Source organism: Scyliorhinus torazame, chromosome 24 (assembly GCF_047496885.1).
Source record: "Scyliorhinus torazame isolate Kashiwa2021f chromosome 24, sScyTor2.1, whole genome shotgun sequence".
Classification (NCBI taxonomy): domain Eukaryota; kingdom Metazoa; phylum Chordata; class Chondrichthyes; order Carcharhiniformes; family Scyliorhinidae; genus Scyliorhinus; species Scyliorhinus torazame.
Genome location: NC_092730.1, coordinates 33,528,169 through 33,545,307, shown reverse-complemented (window position 1 = coordinate 33,545,307; position 17,139 = coordinate 33,528,169). Strand labels below are relative to the sequence as shown.

Here is a 17,139-nt window from a genome sequence, read left to right as displayed (position 1 = left end):
CCATCGTCCCCCGAGCAGGGAGGCCTGGGGGCGGGCGGAGACGAGACCCCCCACCCCCAATGCTTGCATTACTCCCCAATTACCTTTTGTTCATCGCTGGGGGCCGGCGGCAGCCATCAGAGCCCCTATATCTTCGGGTCGTGGGCGGGCGACAGGGAGGAAGGCTCCCCGCTCACAAGGCCCAAGCAGACGATGCGAAGGAGCCCAGAATCCATCCCGGAGCTGTTCCCGGGGATCTTTCCGGGTCTGTCAGAGGGCCCGGCATCGACGGCGGGGTCGGTGTAGCCACGGACTCTGAATCGAGGGGGGGGGCCTGCGAGGAACCCGCCTGAGAGATCCTGGGGGTGGGATCGACTCGGACCAGGGGGAGCAGCGCCAAGCTGTTCTGTTCCTCGCGGGGCTCCTGAGGGAGTGGAGGGGGCAACAACCCTCTACTCCCTCTGAGCAGAGTTATGGGTGATTGGTGAAGGACACACGCTACAACTGACTTGGAGGTAACCATAGCCAGACTCAACATCCACGGCAGCAGGGACGCGCATCACCGTTTCCAGTGCTTCTCTGTCCTCCGGGACGCAAAGTACGGGGTGTGCTTCCTGCAAGAAACCCACGCCATTCCGGGGGACAAAGCTAAGTGGACCCTGGAGTGGCAAGGGGGAGTCTTCATGAGTCACTTGGGCCCACGGTCGGGCGGGGTGGCTATCTTGATGATTTCCCATTTTCAGCTGGAGATCTTGAGGGTCAAGGAGCCAGTGCCAGGCCGTCTGTTGCATTTAACGGTCCTCGACGGGGACGTGGTGCGTCACTTTGTGAATGTATAGGCTCCCTGGCCGGGCCGCAGCAAACGACTTTCTTTGACAAAGTGTCCACTCTTCTTGGCACCATTCCTGTGGGCGAGTGCATCATCCTTGGAGGGGATTTCAATTGCACCCTCCAGGACAAGGACCATGGTAGAGTCCAGTGCAGCACGCAGGCGGTGATGAAGTTAAGGGACCTGGTCAGGTCCTTCGACTTGGTGGGCGCCTGGAGAACTCTCCATCCTGAATCGCAGGTGGACACATTTGTGGGCCCTCTGTTGGGAGCGTCCAGAATCGACCGTCTTTACATGTCTAGGACGTACTTGCCCAGCGTTCAGACGGCCTGTGGAGCAGGTGCCGTGCTCGGATGACCACCTGGTGTGGGCGGGGCTCAACCAGCTCCGCGCTCAGGCACGGTCCGCGTACTGGCACTTTAACAACCTGCTGCTGGAGGACAAGAGGTTCCTGAAATTGCTTCGCCATTTCTGGGCCGGCTGGAGAAAGAAGCGGGATGGCTTCCCCTCCTTGAGGCTATGGTGGGACGTGGGCAAGACTCATGTCCGCGCCTTCTGTCAGAGGGACACAAAGGGGTCGATGCCGGGGCGGAAATCCACGATCGCCAAATTGGCTGAAGAAGTCTTCCATCTGGAGTCACGTCTCGCTCAGCCCGATGAGGACCCACCCTGGGGCTGCTGTACAGGGAGAAGACGGGCGTGCTGCGGGACCTGCAACTTGTCGGGTCCCACGGCGCGTATGTGAGGTCACGGATCCGTCTCCTGACAGACATGGACCGTGGCTCCCCCTTCTACTCGCTGGAAAGAAGATGCAGGGCCAGTCGGCCGACGACGGTCCCTCGTCTCGGATCCGGAGGGGGTCAGGACCCTAATCAGGGACTTTTATTCTGACCTCTTTACTGCAGATCCGTGCAGCGAGGACGCTTGCAGAGTTCTGTGGGAGGACCTGCCGCAGGTCGGCCCGGAGGGCGTCGGGGTCTCGACCAAACCGTCAATCATCAAGACCGGCGCCCTCGACAGCAAGACCCCAGGGCTGGACGGGCTGACCGTGGAGATTTTCAGTGCGTGCTGGGACGTCCTGGGGAGCGACTACGCGGGGGTCCTGGGGAATGTATCATGACCGGGGAGATGCCCCTTTTGTGGCGCAGGGCCGTTATTGCCCTGCTGCCCAAGAAAGGGGATCTCCGCCGACCCAAAAACAGGCGAGCGGTCTCCCTCCTCAGCACGGACTACAAAATAATTGCCAAGGTCATGTCTTTGCACCTTGGCCCTGTGCTGGACCACATGATCCACCCTGACAGTCCTACACCGTCCCGGATCGCACCATTTACCATGATGCACCCTGACAGTCCCACACCGTCACGGACCGCACCATTTACCATGATCCAACCTGACAGTCCCACACTGTCCCGGACCGCACCATTTACCATGATCCACCCTGACAGTCCTACACCGTCACGAACCGCACCGTTTACCATGATCCACCCTGACAGTCCCACAACGTCCCGGACCGCACCATTTACCATGATCCACCCTGACAGTCCCACACCGTCCCGGACCGCACCATTTACCATGATCCACCCTGACAGTCCCACACCGTCCTGGACCGCACCATTTACCATGATCCACCCTGACAGTCCCACACCGTCCCGGACCGCACCATTTACCATGATCCACCCTGCAGTCCCACACCGTCCCGGACCGCACCATTTACCATGATCCACCCTGACAGTCCCACACCGTCCCGGACCGCACCATTTACCATAATATCCATCTGGTCCGGGACATCCATTATTCCCAGACGGCTGGGATGTTGAGCGCCTTCCTGTCTCTTGACCAGGAGAGGGCGTTCGACAGGGTGGGGCACGAATATTTGCTCGGGCCTCTGCGAGCCTTCTGGTTCAGGACGCACTTTGTCACCCGGATCCGATTACTGTACACTGCCTTGGAGTGTCTGATTAAGGTTAACCTCTCCCTGACGCGCCCCTTCGCTTTGGGAGAGGAGTGCGTCAGGGCTGCCCCTTGCCCGGCCAACTTTATTCTCTCTGCGTGGAGCTTTTCCTGCGCCTCCTGCGGAGGAGGTTGTCGGGGCTGGTTCTGCGTGAGCTGGGCATGGCGGTGGTCGTTTTGGCTTAGGCTGATGATGTGCTGCTCATGTTCATTGACCCCGGTGACCTGCGGAGGATGCGAGAGTGCCAGGCTGTGTACTCCGCCTCATCTTCTGCTGGGATCAACCGGGCTGAAATGTTCCGGACACCTGGTCGGTCCGTGGCAGATGGACCCCCTCCCAGAGGAGCTCAGGCCTTCAGCTGGAGCCGGTCCAACATCGACTTGGACCAACATCCTCGACCTGGGAGCCCACCTTTGCCCGGCAGAGGAAGCCTGGCCGGTGAACTGACAGGAGTTGGAGACCAAGATCACCGCTCGCCTGGGACGCTGGCCAGGACTGCTCCGAGAGCTGTCCTACAGGGGTCGAGTTCTCATCATAAACCAGCTGATAGCTTCCATGTTGTGGTACCGGCTGGTCACTTTGACCCCTCCCCCTGACTTTGTGACAGGCATCCTGAGAACTCTGATTCGGTTCTTCTGGGACAATGGATTGCACTGGGTCGCTGCGGAGGTCTGAAGTCTCCCGCTTGCGGAGGGCGGTCAGGCGCTGGTGTGCCTTCGCATCCAGATCACGACTTTACGCCTTCAGACTCTGCAGCGATACCTGGACGTTGAGCCTCCTCCATGATGGTGTGCCTTGGCGACATATTTCTTCTGCCAGGTGCACGGCCTGAACTACGACGTTGACCAGCAAGGTCTTCAGAATTCTTTGTTGGCGCTGCCCGTCTTGTACCAGGACCATCTCAAAGTCTGGAACAGAGTCCCCATGTGCCACAGCTCTCCGCTGTCAGGAGTAGTGGCTCTCGTAAAGGAGCCGCTGCTCAGGAATCCGCACCTCCGCCAATATCCATTCCGGTGGCTGGCGGAGCGGAGGGCTGTGGATGTCGGGGTGACCAGGATCTGGGATGTGCAGGGTGGCAGAGTAGTGGACTGGATGACGCCCTACGAGCTCGCCGAGCACGGTGCTGTGTCCATCCAGCACGCGGCCAAGCCCATCCGAGGCCTCAAAACGGTCGTGCTCGGCCCCTTGGACTCGAGACGGCGCAGTTGTGCGGTGGCATCCCGTCTGAGCGGACCCCTGCTCGGACGGAATGCCACGCTGGTCCCAGGCCCCGGAACCCCTTCCGGGCGCCGGTACCCCACAACCCCAGTCGCTTCATGTAGACACCCCCCGTGCCTTTTCGTACCGCGCAGATGGGTTTCCTGTACGGCCTGCTGCTGCACACCTTCCACCTCCTTGCCCTCGCCCGCCATCCGGACACGGCTTGGCGTGCCTTGCTGCAGTCCGGCAGCGGAGGTCCCAACTGGAGTTCCCTCAACGGAGGCGTCTTCCCTATAAGACTTGGGGACCTGGGATGGAGGGTGCTGCACAAGGCAGTGTCATGCAACCATCGCTTAAATCACCACACGGCCTCCCCAGAGACCTGCCACGTTTGCGGCCTGGTGGAGACCGTGGAGCATGTGTTTGTTGTCTGTCTTAGGCTGCACTCCTTTTTTAGTTTTTTTGACAATATTGTTGTTGAGATTTTCTTTGCACTTAAGCCCCACGCTCCTGATCTATGGACATCTGGTGTGGGAAGGTGGGGAAGCGGGGAAGGCGGAGGACCTCCTTGTGAACCTGCTCCTGGGCCTGGCCACACTTGCCATTAATAGGTCCAGGCAGCGGGCGACCGAGGGGGTCGTCCGGCCTGACTGTCTGCCCCTCCTCCGCAGCCTCGTTCGCGGCCGGGTGTCCCTGGAGTGGGAGCTTGTGGTGACCACGAGCACACTTGAGGCCTTCCGTGCTCGGTGGCCGCCGTAGGGGTTGGACTGCCCCATCAACCCTGATTTTCACACTTTAATTTAACGGGTTTTGTTCCGTTTCCGTTTCCTTTCTGATTCCTTTTTGGGCTCTGCTCCAGTTGCTTTCTTTTTGGAGCACCCCCCGGTTTGCTTTTGTCCCTCAGTTAATTTTTGTATTTTTTCTTTAGTTGTCACGCCGTGCATCACTCCAGAATAGTCGGTGGATGCAGGGTTTTAATTCTGCTGCGTGGAAATAAATGCAGCAGGTTATCACTCACAAGGGAAAAAAACACAAGAAAAAAAAACAACACAAAAATATTATGACAGTTGTTAAACCCGATAAAACCCCCCACACACAGTGCCCCCAACACAGGCTCTATAGGAGGTTTTGCTCTATAAGTGATGACAGTGAAATGAGGAATATTCCCCTTGATTCTCAATGCGGAATTGCTGCGGGGATCTGCGCACGCCCGGCGTAACCCCGCCCCCTGCCTGTCGTCACTGAGGGTGAGAGCGCATGTGCAGCCCCTCCAGCCCAGGAACAGCGTTCTCATTGCAGCAGCACATCCATTTGGGAGTGTGAGCAAAGAGGCTCAGAGATCATTACAGACTCGGGGGGAGTTCAGGGAGAATCGGGGGCTGTTTGCAAGAGGCTTAGCGGAGCACGATCTTGTTCCGGGACTTGGAGTGAGCCGTGGGGAAGGGAGAGCTCTTTCTGGGCCTGGCTTATTTGTCTGATTCTGGGTTAGGATTTGGAGAGTATTTTCTTTATTTTACTGATTATCAATTGAAAGAATAGATTGATCTATCATTGGCCTAATCTGATCCTGATTTACAAGAGATATGTTATCTTCCGCCCAGTCCAACAGATGAAGAGATGAGTTCCAAGATGATGATTCCTCAGCAACGTGAATGTGGCGACTTGGGGCTTTTCACAGTAACTTCATTTGAAGCCGACTTGTGACAAGAAGCGATTTTCATTTCATTTCACATGGTTAGGTGGGGTTACTGGGTAAGGGCGGAGGCGTGGAACGCTCTTTACAAAGATGGGCTCGATGAACCGAATGGCCTCCTTTTGCACTATCAATTCTGTGATTATCAGTTGAAAGAATAGACTGATCTATCATTGGCCTCATCTGACCCTGATTTACAAGAGATATGCTTTCTTCCCCCTAGTTCAACAGATGAAGAAATGAGTTCCAAGAACAAGGTGATGATTCCTCAGCAAAATGTATGTGTCGCCGTCTCCTTCTAACTGACAGTAAGTACAATATTAATCCAACATTGCAGAGACACAGACACAACATCAACTCCACCGTCACAGAGAAAAGAAGCAGTCACACTCACATTGACCTCAAGTCCCAGATAAACATGTCCAATCCAACAGTGATACACGAGAGGGCAGGTGGGATCATTTTCCAGAATTCGCCCCCCCCCCGCCATATCATGGAACGTTGGATCAACTTGTTGTGATAATAGCTTTTCGTAAAGTAATCAGTATAGAATTAATTAGGTACAGATTCAGCAATGTGTAAGTATCAATTTGCCCTTTTTTGTAACTTTGTTGGATTAAAATGTGTCAGAAGCACTTTAACCTCACAAGTTGTGAACCTTTGGTGCAAGTAAAAAGTCAGATAGTACAGCTGATTTAAAAATACAGAATTATTCGTAAGTTTCGACTGAGACAAGTCAGAAAACAAAATATTGGGGGAATGTCCAATTCACAGAACAAGCATGTCTTTCGGGACTTGTGGGAGGAAACCGGAGCATCCGGAGGAAACCCACACAGTCACAGGGAAAACGTGCAGACTCTGCACAGGCAGCGACCCAAGCGGGAATCAAACCTTGGAACCTGGCACTGTGAAGCAATCCCCTGATTTACACAATCCCCTGGTTTACACCACGCTAGTTTCACACACTCCCCTGGTTTACATGCTCTCCTGGTTTCTCACTCATCTGGTTTGAACACTCAACTGCTGTACACACTCCTCATTTTACACACACTCCTGTTGTGCATCCTCCCCTGGTTCCATACACTCACCTGGTTTATACACACCCCTGGTTTATACACCCCCCTGCTTTATACTTCCCCTTGCTTTATACACTCCCCGGCTTTATACACCCCCCTGCTTTACACGCTCCCCTGCTTTATACATCCCCCTGCTTTATACACTGCCCTGCTTGATACACCCCCCTGCTTGATACACCCCCCTGCTTGATACACTCCACTGCTCTACACACTCCCCTTGTTTACAAATCCCCCTGCTTTATACGTCTTCCTGCTTTAGACACTCCCCTGCTTTGTACAGTCCCCTGCTTTATACACCCCCCTGCTTTATACACCCCCCTGCTTTATACGCCCCCCTGCTTTATACGCCCCCTGCTTTATACACCCCCCTGCTTTATACACCCCCCTGCTTTATACACCCCCCTGCTTTATACACCCCCCTGCTTTATACACCCCCCTGCTTTATACATCCCGCTGTTTGATACATCCACCTGCTTTATGCACTCCCCTGCTTTATACACCCCCTGCTTTATACACCACCCTGCTTTATACACCCCCCTGCTTAATACACCCCCCCTGCTTAATACACCCCCCCTGCTTTATACACTCCCCTGCTTTGTACATCCCCTGCTTTATACACCCCCCTGCTTTATACACCCCCCTGCTTTATACACCCCCCTGCTTTATACACTCCCCTGCTTTATACAACAACCTGCTTTCATCCCCCTGCTTTATACACTCTGCGGTTTTTTCACTCCCCTGCTTTATAAATCACCCTGCTTCATACACTCCCCCTGCTTCATACACCCCCCCTGCTTTATACACCCCCCTGTTTATACACCCCCCGCTTTATACATCCCGCTGTTTGATACATCCCCCTGCTTTATACACCCCCCTGCTTCATACACTCCCCCTGCTTCATACACCCCCCCTGCTTTATACACCACCCTGTTTATACACCCCCCGCTTTATACATCCCCCTGCTTTATACACCCCCCTGCTTTATACACCCCCCTGCTTTATACACCCCCCTGCTTTATACACCCCCCTGCTTTATACACCCCCCTGCTTTATACACCCCCCTGCTTTATACACCCCCCTGCTTTATACACCCCCCTGCTTTATACACCCCCCTGCTTTATGCACTCCCCTGCTTTATGCACCCCCCTGCTTTATGCACCCCCCTGCTTTATGCACCCCCCTGCTTTATGCACCCCCCTCCTTTATGCACCCCCCTCCTTTATGCACCCCCTGCTTTATACACGCCCCTCCTTTATGCACCCCCTGCTTTACACACTCCACTGCTCTACACACTCCCCTCGTTTACAAATCCCACTGCTTTATACGTCTTCCTGCTTTAGACACTCCCCTGCTTTGTACAGTCCCCTGCTTTATGCATCTCCCTGCTTCATGCAATCCCCTGTTTTATACACCCCCCTGCTTTATACACCCCCCCTGCTTTATACACCCCCCTGCTTTATACACCCCCCTGCTTTATACACCCCCTGCTTTATACACCCCCTGCTTTATACACACCCCTGCTTTATACACCACCCTGCTTTATACACCCCCTGCTTTATACACCCCCCTGCTTTATACACCCCCCTGCTTTATACACCCCCCTGCTTTATACATCCTGTTGTTTGATACATCCCCCTGCTTTATGCACTCCCCTGCTTTATACACCCCCCTGCTTTATACACCCCCCTGCTTTATACACCCCCCTGCTTAATACACCCCCCTGCTTGATACACTCCCCTGCTTGATACACCCCCCTGCTTGATACATCCCCCCGCTTGATACACCCCCCTGCTTGATACACCCCCCTGCTTGATACACCCCCCTGCTTGATACACCCCCCTGCTTGATACACCCCCCTGCTTGATACACCCCCCTGCTTGATACACCCCCCTGCTTGATACACCCCCCTGCTTGATACACCCCCCTGCTTGATACACCCCCCTGCTTGATACACCCCCCTGCTTGATACAGCCCCCTGCTTGATACAGCCCCCTGCTTGATACACCCCCCTGCTTGATACACCCCCCTGCTTGATACACCCCCCTGCTTCATACACCCCCCTGCTTCATACACTCCCCCCCCGGCTTTATACACTCCCCTGCTTTATACACCCCCCTGCTTTATACACCCCCCCTGCTTTATTCACCCCCCTGCTTTATTCACCCCCCTGCTTTATACACCCCCCTGCTTTATACACCCCCCTGCTTTATACACCCCCCTGCTTTATACACCCCCCTGCTTTATACACCCCCCTGCTTTATACACCCCCCTGCTTTATACACCCCCCTGCTTTATACACCCCCCTGCTTTATACACCCCCCTGCTTTATACACCCCCCTGCTTTATACACCCCCCTGCTTTATACACCCCCCTGCTTTATACACCCCCCTGCTTAATACACCACCCTGCTTTGTACACTCCCCTGCTTTGTACATCCCCTGCTTTACACACTCCCCTGCTTTATAGACTCCCCCCCGGCTTTATACACTCCCCTGCTTTATACACCCCCCTGCTTTATACACCCCCCTGCTTTATACACCCCCTGCTTTATACACCCCCCTGCTTCATACACTCCCCCTGCTTCATACATCCCCCTGCTTCATACATCCCCCTGCTTCATACACCCCCCTGCTTGATACACCCCCTGCTTGATACACCCCCTGCTTGATACACCCCCCTGCTTGATACACCCCCCTGCTTGATACACCCCCCCTGCTTGATACACCCCCCTGCTTGATACACATGCCTGCTTGATACACCCCCCTGCTTGATGCACCCCCCTGCTTGATACACCCCCCTGCTTGATACACCCCCCTGCTTGATACACCCCCCTGCTTGATACACCCCCCCTGCTTGATACACCCCCCTGCTTGATACACCCCCCCTGCTTGATACACCCCCCTGCTTGATACACCCCCCTGCTTGATACACCCCCCTGCTTGATACACCCCCCCTGCTTGATACACCCCCCCTGCTTGATACACCCCCCTGCTTGATACACCCCCTGCTTGATACACCCCCCTGCTTTTTACACCCCCCTGCTTTTTACACCCCACTGCTTTTTAGACCCCCCTGCTTTACACACTCCACTGCTCTACACACTCCCCTCGTTTACAAATCCCCCTGCTTTATTCGTCTTCCTGCTTTAGACACTCCCCTGCTTTGTACAGTCCCCTGCTTTATGCATCCTCCTGCTTCATGCAATCCCGTTTTATACACCCCCCTGCTTTGTACACCCCCCTGCTTTGTACACCCCCCTGCTTTGTACACCCCCCTGCTTTGTACACCCCCCTGCTTTGTACACCCCCCTGCTTTGTACACCCCCCAGCTTTGTACACCCCCCTGCTTTGTACCCCTACCTGCTTTGTACCCCTACCTGCTTTGTACCCCCCCCTGCTTTGTACCCCCCCTGCTTTGTACCCCCCCTGCTTTGTCCCCCGCCCTGCTTTGTACACCCCCCTGCATTGTACATCCCCCTGCGTTTTACACCCCCCTGCGTTTTACACCCCCCTGCGTTTTACATCCCCCTGCTTTTTATACCCCCTGCTTTACACACTCCACTGCTCTACACACTCCCATCGTTTACAAATCCCCCTGCTTTATACGTCTTCCTGCTTTAGACACTCCCCTGCTTTGTACAGTCCCCTGCTTTATGCATTCCCCTGTTTCATACAACCCCCCTGCTTCATACACCCCCCCTGCTTCATACACCCCCCTGCTTCATTCACTCCCCTGCTTCATTCACTCCCCTGCGTTATACACTCCCCTGCGTTATACACTCCCCTGCGTTATACACTCCCCTGCGTTATACACTCCCCTGCGTTATACACTCCCCTGCTTTATACACCCCCCTGCTTTATACATCCCGCTGTTTGATACATCCCCCTGCTTTATGCACTCCCCTGCTTTATACACCCCCTTGCTTTCATCCACCTGCTTTATACACTCCGCGGTTTTTTCACTCCCCTGCTTTATACATCCCTCTGCTTCATACACTCCCCCTGCTTCATACACCCCCCTGCTTTATACATCCCCCCTGCTTTACACACTCCCCTGCTTTATACACCCCGCTGCTTCATACACCCCCCTGCTTTATACACCCCCCTGCTTTATACACCCCCCTGCTTTATACACCCCCCTGCTTTATACACCCCCCTGCTTTATACACCCCCCTGCTTTATACACCCCCCTGCTTTATACACTCCCCTGCTTTATACACCCCCCTGCTTTGTACATCCCCTGCTTTGTACACCCCCCTGCTTTAAACATCCCCCTGCTTTAAACATCCCCCTGCATTATGCACTCTCCTGCTTTATGCACTCCCCTGCTTTATGCACTCCCCTGCTTTATGCACTCCCCTGCTTTATGCACTCCCCTGCTTTATAGACTCCCCTGCTTTATACAACCACCTGCTTTCATCCCCCTGCTTTATACACTCTGCGGTTTTTTCACTCCCCTGCTTTATACATCCCCCTGCTTCATACACTCCCCCTGCTTCATACACCCCCCCTTCTTCATACACCCCCCCTGCTTTATACACTCCCCTGCTTTATGCACTCGCCTGCTTTATGCACCCCCCTGCTTCATGCACCCCCCTCCTTTATGCACCCCCTGCTTTATGCACCCCCTGCTTGATACACTCCCCTGCTTGATACATCCCCCTGCTTGATACACCCCCCTGCTTGATACACCCCCCTGCTTTATACACCCCCCTGCTTTATACACCCCCCTGCTTTATACACCCCCCTGCTTTATACACCCCCCTGCTTTATACACCCCCCTGCTTTATACACCCCCCTGCTTTATACACCCCCCTGCTTTATACACCCCCCTGCTTTATACACCCCCCTGCTTTATACACCCCCCTGCTTCATACACTCCCCTTGCTTCATACACTCCCCCTGCTTCATACACTCCCCCTGCTTCATACACTCCCCCTGCTTCATACACTCCCCCTGCTTCATACACCCCCCCTGCTTCATACACCCCCCCTGCTTCATACATCCCCCTGCTTGATACACCCCCCTGCTTGATACACCCCCCTGCTTGATACACCCCCCTGCTTGATACACCCCCCTGCTTGATACACCCCCCTGCTTGATACACCCCCCTCCTTGATACACCCCCCTCCTTGATACACCCCCCTGCTTGATACACCCCCTTGCTTGATACACCCCCTGCTTGATACACCCCCTGCTTGATACACCCCCCTGCTTGATACACCCCCCTGCTTTATACACCCCCCTGCTTTATACACCCCCCTGCTTTATACAGATCCCTGCTTTATACACATCCCTGCTTTATACACCCCCCTGCTTTATACACCCCCCTTTCTTTATACACCCCCCTGCTTTATACACCCCCCTGCTTGATACACCCCCCTGCTTGATACACCCCCCTGCTTGATACACCCCCCTGCTTGATACACTCCCCTGCTTTATACACTCCCCTGCTTTATACACTCCCCTGCTTTATACACTCCCCTGTTTTATACACTCCCCTGCTTTATACACTCCCCTGCTTTACACCCCCCTGCTTTATACACCCCCCTGCTTTGTGCACCTCCCTGCTTTGTGCACCTCCCTGCATTGTGCACCTCCCTGCTTTGTGCACCTCCCTGCTTTATACACCCCCCTGCTTTATACACCCCCCTGCTTTATACACATCCCTGCTTTATACACATCCCTGCTTTATACACATCCCTGCTTTATACACCCCCCTGCTTTATACACCCCCCTGCTTTATACACCCCCCTGCTTTATACACCCCCCTGCTTGATACACCCCCCTGCTTGATACACCCCCCTGCTTGATACACCCCCCTGCTTGATACACTCCCCTGCTTTATACACTCCCCTGCTTTATACACTCCCCTGCTTTATACACTCCCCTGTTTTATACACTCCCCTGCTTTATACACTCCCCTGCTTTACACCCCCCTGCTTTATACACCCCCCTGCTTTGTGCACCTCCCTGCATTGTGCACCTCCCTGCTTTGTGCACCTCCCTGCTTTGTGCACCCCGCTGCTTTGTACACCCCCCTGCGTTTTACACCCCCCTGCGTTTTACAACCCCCAGCTTTTTACACCCCCCTGCTTTTTACACCCCCCTGCTTTTTACACCCCCCTGCGTTTTACAACCCCCAGCTTTTTACACCCCCCTGCTTTTTACACCCCCCTGCTTTTTACACCCCCCTGCTTTACACACTCCACTGCTCTACACACTCCCCTCGTTTACAAATCCCCCTGCTTTATACGTCTTCCTGCTTTAGACACTCCCCTGCTTTGTACAGTCCCCTGCTTTATGCATCCCCCTGCTTCATGCAATCCCCTGTTTTATGCAATCCCCTGTTTTGTACCCCCCCCTGCTTTATACACCCCCCTGCTTTATACACCCCCCGCTTTATACACCCCCCCGCTTTATACACCCCCCTGATTTATACACCCCCCTGCTTCATACACCCCCCTGCTTTATACACCCCCCTGCTTTATACATCCCGCTGTTTGATACATCCCCCTGCTTTATGCACTCCCCTGCTTTATACAACCCCCTGCTTTCATCCCCCTGCTTTATACACTCCGCGGTTTTTTCACTCCCCTGCTTTAGACATCCCTCTGCTTCATACACTCCCCCTGCTTCATACACCCCCCTGCTTTATACATCCCCCCTGCTTTACACACTCCCCTGCTTTACACATTCCCCTGCTTTATACACCCCGCTGCTTCATACACCCCCCTGCTTTATACACCCCCCTGCTTTATACCCCCCCTGCTTTATACACCCCCCTGCTTTATACACCCCCCTGCTTTATACACCCCCCTGCTTTATACACCCCCCTGCTTTATACACCCCCCTGCTTTATACACTCCCCTGCTTTATACACTCCCCTGCTTTATACACCCCCCTGCTTTATACACCCCCCTGCTTTGTACATCCCCTGCTTTGTACACCGCCCTGCTTTATACACTCCCCTGCTTTAAACATCCCCCTGCATTATACACCCCCCTGCTTTATGCACTCTCCTGCTTTATGCACTCTCCTGCTTTATGCACTCTCCTGCTTTATGCACTCTCCTGCTTTATGCACTCCCCTGCTTTATGCACTCCCCTGCTTTATACACTCCCCTGCTTTATACAACCACCTGCTTTCATCCCCCTGCTTTATACACTCTGCGGTTTTTTCACTCCCCTGCTTTATACATCCCCCTGCTTCATACACTCCCCCTGCTTCATACACCCCCCCTTTTTCATACACCCCCCCTGCTTTAAACATCCCTCTGCTTTATACAACCCCCTGCTTTATACACCCCCCTGCTTTATGCACTCCCCTGCTTTATGCACTCGCCTGCTTTATGCACCCCCCTGCTTTATGCACTCCCCTGCTTTGTGCACCCCGCTGCTTTGTGCACCCCGCTGCTTTGTACACCCCCCTGCGTTTTACACCCCCCTGCGTTTTACACCCCCCTGCGTTTTACACCCCCCAGCTTTTTACACCCCCCTGCTTTTTACACCCCCCTGCTTTTTACACCCCCCTGCTTTACACACTCCACTGCTCTACACACTCCCCTCGTTTACAAATCCCCCTGCTTTATACGTCTTCCTGCTTTAGACACTCCCCTGCTTTGTACAGTCCCCTGCTTTATGCATCCCCCTGCTTCATGCAATCCCCTGTTTTATGCAATCCCCTGTTTTGTACCCCCCCTGCTTTATACACCCCCCTGCTTTATACACCCCCCGCTTTATACACCCCCCCCGCTTTATACACCCCCCCGCTTTATACACCCCCCTGCTTTATACACCCCCCTGCTTTATACACCCCCCTGCTTCATGCACCCCCCTGCTTTATACACCCCCCTGCTTTATACATCCCGCTGTTTGATACACCCCCCTGCTTCATACACCCCCCTGCTTCATACACCCCCCTGCTTCATACACCCCCCTGCTTCATACACCCCCTGCTTCAAACACCCCCCCTGCTTCTTACACTCCCCCTGCTTCATACACCCCCCCTGCTTCATACATGCCCCTGCCTGATACACCCCCCTTCTTGATACACCCCTCTGCTTGATACACCCCCCTGCTTGATACACCCCCCTGCTTGATACACCCCCCTGCTTGATACACCCCCCTGCTTGATACACCCCCCTGCTTGATACACCCCCCTGCTTGATACACCCCCCTGCTTGATACACCCCCCTGCTTGATACACCCCCTGCTTGATACACCCCCCTGCTTGATACACCCCCTGCTTGATACACCCCCTGCTTGATACACCCCCCTGCTTGATACACCCCCCTGCTTCATACGCTCCCCCTGCTTCATACGCTCCCCCTGCTTCATACGCTCCCCCTGCTTCATACGCTCCCCCTGCTTCATACGCTCCCCCTGCTTCATACGCTCCCCCTGCTTCATACGCTCCCCCTGCTTCATACGCTCCCCCTGCTTCATACGCTCCCCCTGCTTCATACGCTCCCCCTGCTTCATACGCTCCCCCTGCTTCATACGCTCCCCCTGCTTCATACGCTCCCCCTGCTTCATACGCTCCCCCTGCTTCATACGCTCCCCCTGCTTCATACGCTCCCCCTGCTTTACACGCTCCCCTGCTTTACACACCCCCCTGCTTTACACACCCCCCTGCTTTACACACCCCCCTGCTTTATACACTCGACTGCTTTATACACTCCCCTGCTTGATACACCCCCCTGCTTGATACACCCCCCTGCTTGATACACCCCCCTGCTTGATACACCCCCCTGCTTGATACACCCCCCTGCTTGATACACCCCCCTGCTTGATACACCCCCCTGCTTGATACACCCCCCTGCTTGATACACCCCCCTGCTTGATACACCCCCCTGCTTGATACACCCCCCTGCTTGATACACCCCCCTGCTTGATACACCCCCCTGCTTGATACACCCCCCTGCTTGATACGCCACCCTGCTTCATACGCCCCCTGCTTGATACGCCCCCTGCTTGATACACCCCCCTGCTTGATACACCCCCCTGCTTGATACACCCCCCTGCTTGATACACCCCCCTGCTTGATACACCCCCCTGCTTGATACACCCCCCCTGCTTGATACACCCCCCCTGCTTGATACACCCCCCCTGCATGATACACCCCCCCTGCTTGATACACCCCCCTGCTTTTTACACCCCCCTGCTTTTTACACCCCCCTGCTTTACACACTCCACTGCTCTACACACTCCACTGCTCTACACACTCCCCTCGTTTACAAATCCCCCTGCTTTATACGTCTTCCTGCTTTAGACACTCCCCTGCTTTGTACAGTCCCCTGCTTTATGCATCCCCCTGCTTCATGCAATCCCCTGTTTTATACACCCCCCTGCTTCATACACCCCCCCTGCTTTATACACCCCCCCTGCTTTGTACACCCCCCTGCTTTATACACCCCACTGCTTTATACACCCCCCTGCTTTATACACCCCCCTGCTTTATACACCCCCCTGCTTTATACACTCCCCTGCTTCATACATCGCCCTGCTTTGTGCACCCCCCTGTTTTGTGCACCCCCCTGCTTTGTGCACCCCCCTGCTTTGTGCACCCCCCTGCTTCGTACACCCCCCTGCTTTGTACCCCCCGCTGCTTTGTACCCCCCGCTGCTTTGTACACCCCCCTGCTTTGTACATCCCCTGCTTTTTACACCCCCCTGCTTTGTACACCCCCCTGCTTGATGCACCCCCCTGCTTGATGCACCCCCCTGCTTGATGCACCCCCCTGCTTGATGCACCCCCCTGCTTGATGCACCCCCTGCTTGATGCACCCCCCTGCTTGATGCACCCCCCTGCTTGATGCACCCCCCTGCTTGATGCACCCCCCTGCTTGATGCACCCCCCTGCTTGATGCACCCCCCTGCTTGATGCACCCCCTGCTTGATGCACCCCCCTGCTTGATGCACCCCCCTGCTCGATACATCCCCCTGCTCGATACACCCCCCTGTTCGATACACCCCCCTGCTCGATACACCCCCCTGCTCGGTACACCCCCCTGCTCGGTACACCCCCCTGCTCGGTACACGCCCCTGCTCGGTACACGCCCCTGCTCGGTACACGCCCCTGCTCGGTACACGCCCCTGCTCGGTACACGCCCCTGCTCGGTACACTCCCCTGCTTGGTACACTCCCCTGCTTTACACGCTTCCCTGCTTTCCACGCCCCCCACTCCACACACCCCCCTCCACACCCCCCCCTCCACACACCCCCACCCCACACCCCTACCACACACCCCCACCCCACACCCCCACCCCACACCCCCACCACAGACCCCCACCCCACACCCCCACCCCACACCCCCCCCACCCCACCCACCCCACCCCACCCCCCACACCACCATCCCACCTCCCACCACTTCCCCCTGCTTTACGCACTCCCCTGCTATACGCACTCCCCT

At 55.3% G+C, this 17,139-nt stretch overlaps 1 long non-coding RNA gene across 1 annotated transcript in view; it reads left to right on the top strand.

Annotated features, from left to right (window-relative positions):
* Nucleotides 1-17,139, top strand: part of LOC140399994 (uncharacterized) — a 58,768-nt gene that overhangs the window by 3,976 nt on the left and 37,653 nt on the right. Inside the window, exon 2 of the long non-coding RNA XR_011937945.1 lies at nt 5,876-5,960. This is a non-coding gene — a long non-coding RNA (uncharacterized lncRNA). The remainder of the gene's footprint in view (nt 1-5,875; nt 5,961-17,139) is intronic.